Raw genomic sequence first — 13639 nt, 5'->3', positions numbered from 1 at the left:
ATTTTCAACCTCAGGTCCATTCCATTAGTCAGTCAATGCATTCAGAATTTTTAACTTCAGATCAATTTATGGGAGGAACATGCAACACAGCATTTAACGTTTAAAAAAAAAAGTTGTCTACCAGATAAATAAAAGCCACTGCATATTTTCTTCTTTGATTTCCAAATTCCAGGTCTTCCGTAGACAAATCTCTTTAATATAAATTTTCTTCTTTTTCCTTGCAAGTGTGCTCAGTAATACTGAATATGTAGTCTGGCTAAGTGATGACTAGGTGGAGTAGGGAGGGAATATGATAGTAGCCTGGGTGAAAATTTTTGGCCAAAACTTTTGCAAGCACAAAATGTAGACGTGACGACGCTAAAATGTTTCACAAATTTGTTTTAGTTGTACCAGTTTTAGGTTGAAAAAAATCAGGAAAAACTCCCTTTTGTTTCATTACTTTCAAAACAATGTTTTCATTTATAAGTTTGGAACAACTTGTTTCAGATTTTATTAAACAATTTAAGAAAATTAAACTAAATTTTTAGTTTGAGTAAGCAAAATGTGGTGCTCAACCATGAAACCAATTTTTCTTCTACTTTTGCTGAAAATTTAAAAAAAAATCATTTTGGTGAACCTGAAATTAATTTTTAAACTTTTTTTGGTATTGCCAGTGAACTGAAATCAATTATTCTCACAGCTCTACTTTCAAATAATGGAAAGGTGTAAAATCAAAGAGAAAAGGACCAGTTTCAGGTGGTTCAAGGGGTGGGCTATAAGTAATGAGATGAAATAAATAAATTTAAAGTTAAATATTTATAAGAAGATGGAGACAGAACAATTTGTTAGACACTCAAGTCCGATTGACTCTTAATCTGCTACCGGAGGAGTTGGAGAAAGCACCAGCAAAAGAAAGGAGACCTCATGTCTCTTCTGTCAGTCCTTTCTGTGATTCCATAATTGTGTATATCTTGGCATTGGGTAAAAGCATTTAGGAAATAGTCTTTAATATTAATGGATTTTATCAGCCTGATATAGCATTGTATATGGTGCAGATGTTAACCACTGTATTTTATTCCTTTGTAAAAGGATGGCAAAACATCATATCCCTCTTCACACCTTACAATAAAGGAGACGGAAAGAGAAGGTGGATGAGGTCTCTCACCAACAAAAGTTGGTCCATTATAAGATATGACCTCATCCACCTTGTGTCTCTCATATCCTGGGACCAACACAGCTACAACACTACATATAATAAAGGAGACCTACAGTTTGAATAGTTTTTGTATTTAAACATCGCACTTACTTTACTGGTATTTCCCTTTAGCGCACTGTTTGTCTGAATTAACTTAAAACCATACATTTGATTTTATTCTCTATTTTAAGAAAGATTATTGCAGGAAAAAGGGACTCCTTGAGTTGGGTTATAGATTATAGCGATGTTCCTAAATTGTACGTTAGGTAGTTGACAGCTGGGGACACTATTTTATTTTATAAATTCTGTTTTATGATTATGATTGAAGACCTGAAATGTGAGAGTGTTCTTCAGAGCAAACTGACAAACATGAGTTTGAATGTAGGGACATGAGTATGTTCTGAAAGTTACTTTCCCCAGGAGGTTAAATTCTTCTTGCCCTATTCATACAACTTGTCGAATTGGCTTCAATGTCTTGGGGTTCATGTGGCTAGAATGAGGTGGCAGACTCTCAATTTTTTTTAATGGGTAAAAAAAGTCACATCCCAAAAGAAACCAAGGTTATTCTCCAAACCAGAAAAGTGGTAGTCATCAGTAGAGCGTTGTAAAGCACTAGCTAGTGCATGTGTAATACTGCCCTCTACTGAATGGGATTGGGAACTTTCAACTGTATGACAACCTGGAATACTATTACAACAACATCTGATGAAGTGAGCTGTAGCTCACGAAAGCTCATGCTCAAATAAATTGGTTAGTCTCTAAGGTGCCACAAGTCCTCCTTTTCTTATTACACCAATAGTTTTCTTAAAAGCCTGTATGTTTGAATCGGAAGGATCTGAGCAGGTTTTAACCATGGTTTCCTAAATAGTGCTGAACATGGTTTGTCCTTGGCTAAATTAGGTTCTGCACTGATTCAGCTGCTCCTGTTGACACAATTTGTCAGCAAAGCGTAGTTTTTCTAGTGTAGACAAGGGTTCAGTGATTTTAACCCTTTATGATAAGTTTCAGGAATCAACTCTGTGGCAGTGAAAGTTAAAGTAAATAAAACTATGGCCTAAATTTAAAAAAAGTGACTAATAATTATGCTCAGCATTCACCCTCTGCACATCAGTTCCCTTTAAAATGTCTCAGGTTGGGCACCCAAAAAATCTTTGGTTCCCTTTGAAAAAAAAAAGTCTATAGTGTTATGTATTGTATTCTAAGTCAATGCCAGAGACCCATGTCTATTATCCTTACTCTGACTATACCAGTAGAACCCTTGTTATACATGTGTCAATATGAAGTCTGACCCTAGCATATCCTTACTGAAAATACCAATCCAGACAACACTTTCTAGAAACTATGGGGTGTAGATGTAAGTATTCTGGGACTCAGTTAAACATATAATCATTTGACTCCCATTTTAAACTCTGCCCAAACTACATTCAGTTGATTTGTTGCAAGATGTAGTAATATTTGATATTTAGATTTACTGGGAAGAGAAGGTGGGTATGACAGAGAGCTTATTGTTTAGGATGCTTAATATGTTAATTTGTTTAAAAAAAAAAAGAAAAGAAACAAAACCAATATACCTTGCAATGTAATTGTTTTCCTTATACTTTTGTTATCAGATTCAGTATTTAGGTACTCTGAGTTGCATGTAGCTGTTACTCCTTTTGTTTATCTCAAATGCAATAAAAATAAAATAAAACACCACTGAACTGTGTTCTTACCTCATGTATTATTAAATGACCTGGGTTAAATGAATTCCATTCTCCATTCTGAGTTATATCAGCACACTGTTTTGATGGTAATAGTCGTGATAACCTTTATATGCTCCAAATGACTTGGCAGATGGAAAAGAATCTTCTGTACAAACTATTGGCTTGGCTATTTTTAATTCTTTAAAACTATCCAAGCAGAAATGTTTCAAACCTTTCAATTACAGCATCAGGACAAATCATAGATGAAGACCTGCCAAAGTCCTTTTCGAAGAGGAGCCACAAACCTTTAAATGTGTGATTTTTCTCTCCCCACCCTTTTTCCCCCATTGATTCCACTCATGGTGTTTTTATATGCTAACAAAGCCCTACCTCCTCAGTTCAATGGTAAAGGAAAGCAGGAATCATAGGTCTGCAGTCCGGCCTGCCTTTCCCACCTGACCTCTTCCAATGCCTCAGCTGTAGCCTTGATCACAGTAGTAGCCCTGCTGAAGCTGAGTGGACAGGCAATTTCTTCCAAGTCCCTTAGGATTTTCTTAGCCTAGCTGACTGTGACAGCACAACACTCCACTCTCTCAAGGCCATGATTAGAGATGGTCGAAAAAGGAGGAACATTTCATGGGGGGAGAGGGTGAAAATTCCCCAGTTTTTGTTTTAAATTTGAAATATTTCTGGTAGCTCTGTAGTTAGTGGGGTGTTTTTTTTTTGTTTTTTTTAAGAATGGATCACTGAAATGACTTCTAATTCCTCAATTTTTTGAAATTTTAAAACATGTAGTTTTGTTGAAATTTTAAACTAGAGAAACATTGACCAGCTCTAGGTGTGGTGCTCCTAGCTCTCACTAGCTAGAAGCATGCCATGCTCAAAGTTGTACTTGAGCCTGTGTCTTTGGCATAGCAGTAATAGCCTAGTAGTTAGCACTGTTTATCAGGGGCCCCTCTGCCAAGCGATATCATCCCTAACTCTTATTACATGTTACTTTATGCATTCTGGGTGGGGTAAAAAGTCTCTAATGCAGACTGACCACTTATTCTGATTGTCACAGCCTAGTGCAAGGTGCTGACATTATGTCACAGAATATCAGGGTTGGAAGGGACCTCAGGAGGTCATCTAGTCCAACCCCCTGCTCAAAGCAGGATGAATCCCCAGTTTTTTTTGCCCCAAATGGCCCCCTCAAGGATTGAACTCACAACCCTGGGTTTAGCAGGCCAATGCTCAAACCACATTGTACTTCACAGCTCTGCACAAGCATAATCAATATAGGTTTCAGAGTAACAGCCGTGTTAGTCTGTATTCGCAAAAAGAAAAGGAGTACTTATGGCACCTTAGAGACTAAACAATAAATTGGTTAGTCTCTAAGGTGCCACAAGTACTCCTTTTCTTTATAATCAATATAGTGACTTTCAAGTCTTTGTCTATACAGATTTCACTCTTGCTGCATGTGTGTCCATTGTGACCCAAAAATGGAATCTGGGGACAATAGATCTCAGAACCAGTTATGGTAAATTAAGTAATGGTTCTTTAACATTATGTTGGGCTCCCCTCTGCATCCTCACCAGTCAGTTATCTGATTACCTTTGTTGCATTCGTGTTCCCACATTGTTAATCTGTTGATTAACAGGTAGTGCAGTGTGTGCAGTTTTCAATGGGAAGGACTTGCAGGCAGCCATAATTCCTTTGACCAAGGCAGCACTTTCAGGTCCTTCTGACCTGGAGCTGTGCATGAGCCAAGTGGCAGCTGGAGAAATTTTCTTTTGTCAGTTCCTTTCTGTGAATTACCAGTCTGAACCTGCTCTCATTGTACTCCTGATTGTAGTCTTGATGCATCTAGTTCTTCTGTGGATTTTAATGGGAAACAGGCAGTGTGTGGATTTTGTAACATTTTTTACATGGCACATTGGACTCTTACCAATTTCTATAGAAGTAGGGTGTAGCCAGTTTTTGTGTGCGCGCACATGCAGTTTTTGTTATGTTTCAATCATAAAAATCATGCTATGACATTTTTGTTCCTTTTCTTTCCCAGAAGGATTGTGGGTTGGAATTTTATGGCCCAATCTACAAGAAAATATCTGGTTCCGGGCAGGTGACTGATGGCTCTGTGCCAGTTCAGCCTATCCAGGGAAAGATGTCCCATTTCACTGACCAGGTTAGTTGAAGAAGCCTGGTTCCATGCAGGCCAATAGTCTCTTGATTTAAGAGAGTTTAGATGGCTATGCAATATCCTACTAGGCAATATGTGGCTGCTACCATAGTGAAAGTTAACCCCTCAGAATACAAAGTGTCCTCTCTTGTTGTGTACTCAGGGAAGCCTGTAAAATTTATGAGACAGCAGGAGGCAGCTTTGCATTGTGTTTATAATCATCGTTAGGACCAGATTGAGGCTGGCTCTTGTATGGTGTACAGGGGTTAAAGTGGGGAAAAGGAACTTTCTCCTTTCACGCCTACTCATGTATTCAACAAAGACATTTGCAGGCCTTGAGCTCTGGGAAGTGTAGGAGTGGCCCCCTTGTACACCCTAAGAGGTAGAGGAGGCTGGGCTGTACCCCGAGCTGTCATTTTTCACTTGGTTACATATGGATTTGGATGCATACGAGAGAATAAGCTGTATTGTAAAGAGGTGTAGCCTGTGCAGGTTTACACACAATGTGGTACTCTGAGAGCGATCATGCCTCTGTGTGGCTTCCCATTGCCTCCAATTACTGCCCCCCCAAGTGATTTTATTCACCTGTTAGCAACATAGATCATATTTTTTTTAGCTAAATCCATTTTGCAAGACATGATAGTTGGGCAAGATGCAATTTTGCTTTAATTATGATTAAATTACTCCATGAATTAACTGGAATATCTCCAGGGATTGGAAACTTTTGACACATGAGAAAATTGTCTATCTTTTAACAAGCTGCTTCAAGCATGCAAGGCAATATTAACAGTTATAGCTTCAGGGGATTAAATAATAAGGGGAGTATTCTGCCTAAAACTGTGTATGTGTGTGTGTGAGAGAGAGAGTCTTCAAATCCAGTAGACATTAGAGAAAGCAGTTGAATGGCTGAACCAATGACATTTTCCCAATGCAAATGTGGGCTGGGATATTTTAATATGAAATGGCTAAATTGCTTGAGTTTTTTAATCCCAGATTTTAAAAAGGATCTACATGTTTCTGAATAATAATCAATAATTGTAAATATTGCAATTGGAAGGCATATGGCAAAAAATGTTGCTTTAACTTTAAATAGGTGTATCAGGCTTAGGCTAGTGACTTGAAAGCAAGTGAATGCTCTGGGTTTTTTTTCGTACATGTACGTAATTGTTTTAGCAGCAAGTAGTTAACGTTAAAAGATGTACTACGTGATTCAAATGTCTTTCATAAAAAGGAAAGCGCTGAACTCTGGGTAACAGTGCCTATTATCCATGCGTAGCTACATATGTACAATCCATGTGCACTAATCCTGGAACTAAGGATGCATTATGTTCCATTTACTTTCATGACCTTACTCACGTGCTTAAAGTTCAGCACGTGCTTTAGTGCTTTGTTTGATCATGTCAGAGTGCTCAGCACTTTGCAAGATGGAGCCTTTAGCAACTTTTTTCGTGTTTACAACCGAACTTCTCTGAATCCTTCCCATGTTGACCATGACCTGTTTCATGCAAGTAAAGTCTACTTGTCTTTTATTCACTTGACTACTGAGAAGTGTTATACATCTGCTCTGTTAGTCCAGACATAGCACACCAGTTAGGCTATGTAACATTCCAGATACATCTTCGCATACCATTCACTTCACAGTTGACCTCTCATCCATTGTGAGGGAGCACTGACAATAAATTATTTTAAACAACTACCACTTCATTTGCCATTTTGTATTTCCTTTGTACTTTTCATCCAGTACTGAGTGGCTCAGTTAATTTAGTCTCAACACGATCCCATTAGGAAGCTAAGAAGCATTAATGGGTGTAATAATACTTTGTCTTTTAATGATACAATAGAATTTTACAAACCCCAGTTAGTTATGCATCACAATATTCCTGTGAGGTGGGTAAGTTTACTGCACTCATTTTAGAGACAGACACGAAGGCAACGAAGGAGTTATATGATTTACCAAAAAATCATGAAGTGAGTCAGTGACAACCTGGAATAGAACCTGGGTACCCTGGCTTTCCAGTCATGTGTCCTAAACACTAGACTTCCTTTTCTCACCCACATATCAGCAAGTGACACGAAACCTTTCTGTGCAAGTGAGACACATGGTTGCACATAAGTATGAAGAAATAATGTTCACATTTTTCTCTTATATTAATGTCTGAGATGTAATGCACAGCAGCATGCACAAATACAGTAAATTAATTTTAAAGAACTAACCCATCTACACTTAGTCACAGAAACTAGTTCAGTCCCCTTACAGGTAATACCTGCTACAAAGCTGGACCATGCTGACAGAATAGTTTATTAGCTATTGCCCACAAGATGAATGGCATAAATTACAACACAAATGTTATGCAGACTAGATCAATATGGTGCTGATATTCCTGTGGTCATGTACCACTGTGACATTTATAAGAAATCTTTAGAAAAATCACCCACAGGCATATTTTGTGTTACCTCAGTAATTACACAGACATTTTTTTCCTTGTATAAAAATCAGTCCCAATAGCTAATGTGTATGTTGTAAATCTGCAAGATTTTTTTGATTGAGATTCTCTCCTCCTCCTATTTTTAGAACTTCTTTTCATTTGTTGTTTGTCACCACAAGTCAAAGACTCTCTGGTTCTGTGGTGAGTGGAACTCAGTTGGTCTAGGGGACTGAACCTGTGGTCCTACCCCAAAAAGTTTACAGTCCACATAATTAATACAGATGTTAGATATGACAAGACCTAACCCCTGTTCTTTTGGCAACCACAAATTGCTGTTCATGAACTGCTGTGTTACCGTGATTACTTGTTGTTTGTAGCCCATCAACCAGCCAATCAAAGTGCAAGTGTTCACATCCAAGCCATTTGAATTAATTTTGCAGGCCTCCATAAGTCACTGCATTAGATGCTTTACTAAATTCAGATATATTACATCAGCTTCGCTCCCTTCATCAACTGATTTTTTTTTGTAATTGTATCAAAGGAACAGAAGTCAAGTTGGGCTTGATTTGTGCCTTGTGCTACAGTAATTAGGGGCTTTATTCTGCAAGAACGTTAAGTGAACTGAGGCTGTCAGTCTGGCTTCCACCCTCCATCGGTTATTCAACAGTTGGGGTTGGCTGGACAGAGCTGTTTTGGCTGAGATCCACCTTTCCCTCCTGTGTAGAGTCAGTTGAAGCTGCAGATTTATTTAAATGATTATCTGAAGTCCAACAAGGGTCTGCTCGATTTACCACTGCCAAATGTTTGTCCTCTGTAAAAACTGTTTGTTTCCCCCCCCCCCGCCCTCTTTTTTGACTGTTAATCTGGCTTCAGGATGGAATAACCACCTTTTTGCAAAACTGCTTCACACAATCTCGGTGCTAGAGTTCTGCTGCAATTCTCAGTTTGTCTCTGATTGATATTTTAAAATTTGTTTTTGTTTCAAGACTCTTTGGCTAATCAGTAGCTATTTTTTGTGTGTGTATGTCAATCTTCCTTGAAGCCCAAATCCTCTCAATAGTGGGGTATAATTAGCAGAGTGCTTATATTATCCATTGTAGCTAACATCCCCTGATTCCCTGATATTGGCAGAGGAGATTGTTTTACAGATTTAAGTATTTCCTCCTCTGTCCCCACCCTCCCTCTCTGAGGGTAGAGAGACACATGATACTGAAAATCAGAGGAAGAGATTCCTTGTATTCTGTTTGTAGAGTTTCTGCCTCCCCAATATTAAGTTCTGTATTGTGTGTCTGTTAGAAATGGATGGCCATAACCATTGATTTTGGATCTGGAACAGAACGTTTCCAACATGTGAAGTGGGGGTCGTATTCTTCTCTACACTTTGATATTTTATGAATGCAATAAGAGGAGAATTTCTAGAAGCCAGAAGCATTTGCATTTTTAAAAAAATTGAGATTGGAGTGGGAAAAAAATCTGTCTATAAAGAAGGATTTAATTGTGGCCTTGAGAGTTACTGCAACATTCAGGGAGTGTGGGGAAGGCATTGCACCAGAGAGTCATTCTGCCTGTACGGGATACAGTCAGATGTCAAGGCAGCTGGAGGAGCATGCTTAGGATGGCTTTTGCATCACCTTCTGGAGGAGCAGCATGTGTCCCTCTTCCCTGTCTCCTCCAAATCTGCCAGCTGGTGCAGACTGGGAGGTGAGACCTTGGCTTTGCCTTGCCATGTGCCCTTCAGGTTGTCTGGCACGGGTGGCAGCCGAAACACTCGGTAGGTGTTTGTCTCTGCCCCTCCCTGCATTCTTTTAACACCTGTGCATGGCCAGTCACAATCTGTCCCTAATAATGGCATTTTTTTAAAATAAACCTTGAATTACTTGTTTAGCAAGTCTCCAAAGAGTGGAATGTCAGCCTGGCTCAGGCTAGCTTGTTGGAGTGGGTGGTGATCTGTTTATGCTATGATCCAATCTATCACCTCCAGAGAAAGGAAAGAGCCTAGAAGATGTAAAAGGAAATTTAGTTTGATAGTTTTCTGTCTGGTAAGAACTCATTTATCAATAGACACAGCTGGGAACCCTTATGTATTTATAGATGTAGTTGTGAAATCCTCACTTCTGTATTGTTTTGTCATTATAGTTCCCACTTTGCGATTGTTTATTTGCATGGTCCCTGTCTGGTTCTGTAATTGTTTCTGTCTGCTGTATAATTAATTTTGCTGGGTGTAAACTAATTAAGGGGGTGGGATATAATTGGTTAGCTAATCATGTTACAGTATGTTAGGATTGGTTAGGTAAATTTCAGTAGAATGACTGGTTAAGGTATAGCTAAGAATATTACTATATAAATTAGGGGCAAACAGGAAGTAAGTTGGGATTCGAAAATAAGGAAAAAGGAACTTGGATTTAAGCTTGCTGGAAGTTCACCCCAATAAACATCGAATTGTTTGCACCTTCGGACTTTGGGTATTGTTGCTTTCTGTTCATGTGAGAAGGACCAGGGAAGTGGGAGAGTGAAGGAATAAGCTCTCTAACATCTATGGGTACCCGCATGGCCCCACAGTATGCTAACATTTTTATGTCTGACTTAGAACAACGCTTCCTTAGCTCTTGTCCCCTAACACCCCTACTCTACTTGCGCTACACTGATGACATCTTCATCATCTGGACCCATGGAAAAGAAGCCCTTGAGGAATTCCACCATGATTTCAACAATTTCCATCTCACCATCAACCTCAGCCTGGACCAGTCCACACAAGCGGTCCATTTCCTGGACACGACTGTACTAATAAGTGATGGTCACATAAACACCACCCTATACTGGAAACCTATTCACGCTATACTTACCTATATGCCTTCAGCTTCCATCCAGGACACACCACACGATCCATTGTCTACAGCCAAGCTCTAAGATACAGCCACATTTGCTCCAATCCCTCAGACAGAGATAAACACCTACAAGATCTCTATCAAGCATTCCTACAACTACAATACCCACCTGCTGAAGTGAAGAAACAAATTGACAGAGCCAGAAGAGTACTCAGAAGTCACCTACTACAGGACAGGCCGAACAAAGAAAATAACAGAACGCCACTAGCTGTCCCCTTCAGCTCCCAACTAAAACCTCTCCAGCACATCAAAGATTTACAATCTATCCTGAAAAATGATCCCTCACTCTCACAGATCTCACAGACCAGTCCTTGCTTACAGACAGCTCCCCAACCTGAAGCAAATACTCTTCAGCAGCCACACACCACACAACAAAAACACTAACCCAGGAACCTATCCTTGCAAAAAAGGCTGATGCCAACTCTGTCCACATATTTATTCAAGTGACACCATCATAGAACCTAATCACATTAGCTACGCCATCAGGGGCTCATTCACCTGCACATCTACCAATGTGATGTATGCCATCATGTGCCAGCAATGCCCTTCTGCCATGTACGTTGGCCAAACTGGACAGTCTCTACGCAAAAGAATAAATGGACACAAATCTGACATCAGGAATCATAACATTAAAAAAACGGTAGGAGAACACTTCAACCTCTCTGGCCACTCAATAAAAGATTTAAGGGTTGCAATTTTGCAACAGAAAAGCTTCAAAACCTGACTCCAACGAGAAACTGCAGAGCTTGAATTAATATGCAAACTAGATACCATTAACTTGGGTTTGAATAGAGACTGGGAGTGGCTGGGTCATTACACATATTGAATCTATTTCCCTAAGTTAAGTATCCTCACACCTTCTTGTCAACTGTATAAATGGGCCATCTTGATTATCACTACAAAAGTTTTTTTCTCCTGCTGATAATAGTTCATCTTAACTAATTAGCCTCTTACAGTTTGTATGGCAACTTCCAATTTATCTGTATCTTCTTACTATATGTTCCATTCTATGCATCCGATGAAGTGGCCTGTAGCCCACGAAAGCTTATGCTCTAATAAATTTGTTAGTCTCTAAGGTGCCACAAGTACTCCTGTTCTATTTATGCTATGGGCATTCTGAGAGAATCCCAATCCAGGCTTCTGGAAGTTGCATTTGTAGGTAATCAGCCACATTTCTTTAAAAGAGTCTATGCTGAAAATCATCTCTTTAGAACCCCTCTCTATTTTAAGAGGGTTTATAAAGATCCTTCTGTGAATAATGTGCTTAGTTTTTTATATACATTACTGTGCAGTGGAGCAGTCTTTATTTGGAAAGCCATTGTAATGGTTTTCTGTGTACTCTCCCTCAGTAAAGTATCTTCAGTTGATGTTTGCAATGGAGATGGTTTTCTCCCAGGATCTAGGGATAACTTGTTTTAGGAGACATGCTAATAATCTCATGATTTTTATCTGACAATAGTAGGTATATGAAAGAACTTCCCCAAATGTACATCTGTATCTTGTAGATATTTATAGTTCCAAAAAACTGTATGTAATCCAGAGAACAGTGCTGGATTGACAGAGTGTACTTATGTCTTCACTTTGAGATGAGAGTGTAATTCCCATTTTGAGGAGACATTCATGTGCTAGCTCAATCAGTGCTAGTGTGCTCAAAGTAGAGGGTAGCCCTGGCAGTGTGAGCAGCAGAAGAGGCTAGCTGCCAGAGTACATACCTGAGGGATTGTACTCTGGGCAGCTAGCCCCTCCTGCCACTCAAGCTGGCACGGCTACACTCTGTTTTTAGTGTGCTGCCTCAGTCACAGCTAATGCAGATATGTCTCTTCAAGCTGGGAAGAACACTCAAGAGACTAGGCCCTCTCTTTTTCCAAAGAGTAAGCTGTCATGGAGTCACTGGGCAATGCTCTGGAACTACTCCATATGAAGCCAGTCAGGACTCCAGGGGAGCATGCTCTCTCTCTCTGCATACTATCACCAGGGCAAGAAGCTTACACAGCTTCAACCTTCCTGGGTCTGACCTCAGAGCATTCAGCATACACTTCCACACCATGTGCTTCCTGCAGCAAGTCCACCCGGGTGGAGCTCCTGGGGAAACCAAAAGGTCCTGCACCCCAACTCTGCAGTCAGACATGACTCTCAGCTAGCCAGTAAAACAGAAGGTTTATTATTCGATAGTAACACAGCATAGAACAGAATTTGTTAGCACAGAAATCAGTGACTTTCAACCAAGTCCATCTTGGGGAGTCCTGGGCCAGAAGCCCTGGACTCCTGCTCTTTCGGTCCCCCCCCCCAAGCAAACTGCCAGCTTCCAGCGACCTGACCTCAGACCGTTGCTCCTCCTCTTGGTCTTTGTCTTGCTTCCCGGGCAAAGAGTCACCTGGTCGTCACCTGGTTGCATTCCCCTCCTGGGTCTCAGGTTACGAAGGGCACCGGTTATAACGTACGTGCAGGCAGCTAGAGCAGTCTCATCTGCCCCAGAGGTATCAGCCCAAGTCACACCCCCGTATTCCCACCACAGAGGTATTGGTGCAGCACACGGAAACTGAGGCACACACAGTATTCATGCAAAACAGTAAAACTCTCATAGGCTCAACAGTAAGACTCACACATAACAAGAGAAAATCCCCACTTTGTCACATCAGCACAGCAGGGAGAGTGGCAATACAAGCTTCTCTATACAACTGTACTGTTGTGCCTCAGTAACAACCCGGTGAGATCTCCACCTCAAAGGGGTAGAAAGCAATAAGTTCTCCATGGTTGTTTAGTCCTTGCCCACTACAATGAGGCTCCAGGCAAGAATGCCAAGAAGTGTCAAATATGAAGCTGACAAATTATACCTGTCCAGTAACAACTGGACTGAGCATTGATTCATTTCACATAGTTCACTGAAGGGCTTTTTAGTAGTATTGACTGTTGGTCACTGGCCAGAATTGAATGTTTAGCCTCAGCAAAAGGCTTTTTATCTCAATTCAGTTGTCCTTTGAGCTCTCATTCTACACTGTTAGCAACCACCAAATCCAACTTGCCTGTTGCAAATGATCTATTGACCTAATAGGGGCTCCTCCTGTCAGTACAACCAATCACAGGGGTACTGATGAGGGATGTCCCTGAAATAGCTATGATTTATGGTAATAGCCACTGTAAATCCAGAATAGCTTCACTGAAGTTACTAGCCACTCTGAATATACTGTAGCTATTCTGGATTCACACCAGTGCACCAAGAGCAGATTTTGTCCTGTCCCCATAGCTGTTTCATAGTTCTGTTCCTTCCTCACCTCAACTATGCTGTGAGTTGAGGGAATCTTTTCTTCTGCAAA

General features: G+C 40.2%; 1 protein-coding gene across 2 annotated transcripts in view; it reads left to right on the top strand.

Moving 5' to 3' along the window:
- Nucleotides 1-13639, top strand: part of NAV2 (neuron navigator 2) — a 660409-nt gene that overhangs the window by 70746 nt on the left and 576024 nt on the right. The gene's annotated exons all lie outside the window — the stretch shown is intronic.

The sequence above is a fragment of the Caretta caretta genome, chromosome 6, assembly GCF_965140235.1.
Source record: "Caretta caretta isolate rCarCar2 chromosome 6, rCarCar1.hap1, whole genome shotgun sequence".
NCBI lineage: Eukaryota > Metazoa > Chordata > Testudines > Cheloniidae > Caretta > Caretta caretta.
This window is presented reverse-complemented; position numbering and strand designations above follow the sequence as displayed.